Genomic DNA, 3588 nt, shown 5'->3' with positions numbered 1-3588 from the left:
GTTCGAAGCAAAGGCTGAACTGCAGACAGCTGGCCAGCTTAATAAAGGTTCCTAAATTTAAATTCTGAGTCAGTGGTCTATCTCGCTGAGTCAACCCATAACAGGCTAATGTAAAGTTTCTTTAAACCTAGTACTTTTATATAAGCTTAACCATTTCATCCTTCCTAAAATTCAGTGATTATGATTCAACTTTAGAAGGTTAAAGCAGTCTTCTATGTAAAACCCCATATACCTTTTTGAAATACAATATATTTACACCAGCGAGGAAATGATAAAAACCTGTAAAACCCACATGGGACTTGCCGAAAAGGCTGCCTACATACAGAGGGAGCATTTCGCCTCAGCACGCACACACACACACGTGATCAAACAGACTCCCTCACGTTCTCTTACACAGCCACCTGCGTGGTTATAAATGCCGCTCTAGCATGTATGAACTGAAAATAACATGTTTTAAAAGGTCCTTGAAGACACAGGGGAGTGGAATGAGCCCGCGCTGAGAGCAGCACCACACAGGCTGTTAGGAGGATGTGGCCGAGCTGGCTGCGCCCCTGGGGAAGCAGGCCCCACCCTGTGGGAACAGGCCCCGCCCTCAGAAAGCGGTGGGGGCGAGCCCAGAAAGACTGATGGTCTTGTTGATGATCTCCACCGCCTCCTGGACCTCGTCCTCCTTGATGACCAGCGGAGGTGGAACCTGATGATGTCGCCATGGGTGGGCTTGGCCAGAAGTCCATTATCTCGAAGGCGCAGGCGCACCTTCTAAGCATCGGAATCTTTGGTTTCCCAGGTGACGGTGGCATCCAGCAGCCCCTTCCAACGCACTGCGGTCACGATGTCCGAGGGCAGCTTCCTGAGCTCGTTCTCTTCTTCCAAAACTTAGCAGGCGGCGTTGGCCCCGCGGCTGCCCAGAGGGTTGCCCCTGTACATGGAGCCGCGCTCCCGGGATGGATGGTCAGCATGATCTCGCAGTCACACAGTACCACCCACACGGGGTACAGGCCACCGGAAAGGGCCTTGCCCAGGAGGACGAGGCCAGGCCTGACGTTTGCATGGCCGACTGCCAGCCATCGGCCAGTCCTGGCCAGTCCCGTCTGGGTCTCATCCAATAAACAGGATCTGGTGCCGGGCGCGCAGAGCTTGAGCACACCCCTCAGGCAGCCTGGGTCGGGACAATGACGCCCGCCTCGCCCTGAATGGGTTCGACCATGAACGCAGCAACGTTTGGATCCTGAAGAGCACGCTCAAGAGCAGGTAGGTCGTTGTAGGGAATGATCTCGAACCCCGGCATGAAGGGGCCAAAGCCGTCGTCGCTGCTGGGGTCCGTGGAGCTGGAGATGGCACAGAGTCCTGCCAGAAAAGTTTCCAGCTGCGAAAACGATCTTGGCTTTGTCCTTGGGGATGCCCTTCATGGTGCAGCCCCACAGCCGCGCCAGCTTGCAAGCGGTCTCCCCGGCCTCCACCCTGTCTGTGCTCATGGGGAGAACCTGGTGGTAGTTGAAAAGCTTCGTGACGTTCTCCTCGTCTTCGCCCGGCAAGTTGTTGTAGGAGGCCCGCGAGGTCGGCGTCAGCTTCCCCGCCTGGCTCTTCAGGGCAGCCACAATCTTGGGATGGCAATGCCCTTGGTTGACGGCGCTGTGCGTACTCAGAAAATCAAAGCATTTCCTGCCTTCTGCATCCCACAGGGAAATACCTGTCCCTCTCTCCAGGGTGACCAGTAAGAGGTGGTAAAGAGCGTCCGAAAATTCACGCAAGATTTGAATTTTGCGTGAGCATTAACAACGACAAAAAATAAAAGCCCAATTTCACTTGGTTTATTGAATCAGATTTTAATATCTGTTACCCTTGATTTCAATCCCTTCAATTTGCCTTCAATTTGATAAGCATTACCAAGTACCAATTATGGCCCAGGAGCCGGGACAATGAAGACCAAGGCTTTGCGTATGTACCAGCAAAGCTGTGGAGGCCATTTACCCATTGTGCTATTCCATACAAAACCCTATTCTGTATACATTATGAATCAATAAAAAATTTACAATTTTTAATTATAAACCTGTGTTTTCTATCAAAATTACTTCTTGCGTGAATTTTGGGACACCCTTTAGTTGTGAGCGCCATACTTGGCTTTCCCATTCAAAAACGTCATCCGACCATAGAGGGCCTTGGACCATCTTCTTAGTCACCACAGATGTAGCAGAAGTCACTGGCGTGTGGGCGCCCCGCCACAGTCTGCAGACGAGCTAGCTTGGAAAGCATCGTGTCCGTGGAGCACCAGCTACCCTTTCTCCTGTGGTTAAGATGGAAATGCAGATTGCTCAGCCTGGATCCAGGGACGATCTGCTGGGTCCAGTAATCCCTGGTGGCGCCTCTGGCTCCAGATCCAGCGGCTATGTCTTGGTGGCAGCACATTGTTTGATTCTTGCATGGAGCCTGACTGAGGATGGAACCCACTACCTTGGCACTACTGAGATGATGCTTTAATCAACTGAGCTCTCTGGCCAGGGAGAAACTTATCAGGGGTTTTTAGTAAAATAAGTCACTAATGTATCTGAGAATAGATAGATACCAGAACCACTGGGATGAGAGATAGTGATGGAAGGCAACGGCAATTCTCGGGTCACGCATCCCGGAACCAGAGAGGAGGGAGCCTGATTCTGGGTTGTGTCACCTGACAACTGCCCTCTCATAATCCAGGACCCCTCAGCAGGTATCGTAGAGCTGGTTTCGGCCCGATTCCCTGCAGGCCAGGCCCCAGGACCTCATCTGCCAGAGGGATCCCACTCATTCCACAGACACCCTTGAAGCCAAGGCGCTGCCCCAGGTGCGGCCTAATGGGGAGGGACCGGGGAAGGTTGGCATTAGGCTGTGTCAGACCCGTCTCAGCCAGTCCCACCCCACTGGTTACTTTCTAATTAATTTCCTTTCAATGTGCACAAGTCCATACACCCAGTCACTAGTAAAATAAAGTGATGTACTGCTGAAATATCTTATGTCCATGTTCAATGCCATCATTTTGGCAGTTTGAATGTGGTTATGACATTTACACCAGGGAAATTTTCAACTACCACAAACCTAGACTTCAATGTATCATTAAATGCTTAAACTTAAAGAACGCTGGTGGAGAATTAACAATGCAGATTAAATGTATAAGTGTATGGTACAAGTGGGCTATAAATCATACATAGGGTAAAAATTGAGAAAAACCACTTTGTTTATAGAATTCAAAAACCAAGAATGCCATATGGCCAAAAAATCAGTCGAGTCACTGAGGACTGAGTGAAATTCAAACATATGTCTTAGCGGCTGCACCGCCCTCCTATTGGTTAGAATAGAATAATAAATTAAGTTTAAAAGGAAACAAAAAATCCTGAGCATTTTAACAAAGAAGATAAAGACAGTGAAAGAAATACATGAAGAAATCATCACCATCAAATATCTTTTTGGAAATGAAGTAAAACAAAAGCGAGTTAACAGTACACTCATTGATGGGGCTAGTACTTAAAAAGATTAACCTTTGCATGTGCTGGCAGAGTTGCATAGAATTTTCTGGGTGGGTGGGAAGGCAAACTGATTGACCATTTGAGGTCACAG

General features: G+C 49.2%; 1 pseudogene; it reads right to left on the bottom strand.

The window, feature by feature from the left end:
* Nucleotides 1-592: 592 nt before the first annotated feature.
* LOC102437874 lies at nt 593-2258 on the bottom strand (annotated as a pseudogene).
* Nucleotides 2259-3588: the final 1330 nt, after the last annotated feature.

This window comes from Myotis lucifugus, unplaced genomic scaffold (assembly GCF_000147115.1).
Source record: "Myotis lucifugus unplaced genomic scaffold, Myoluc2.0 scaffold_1294, whole genome shotgun sequence".
NCBI lineage: Eukaryota > Metazoa > Chordata > Mammalia > Chiroptera > Vespertilionidae > Myotis > Myotis lucifugus.
The sequence above is the reverse complement of the archived record's forward strand: the minus strand, read 5'-3'. Positions and strand labels throughout refer to the sequence as shown.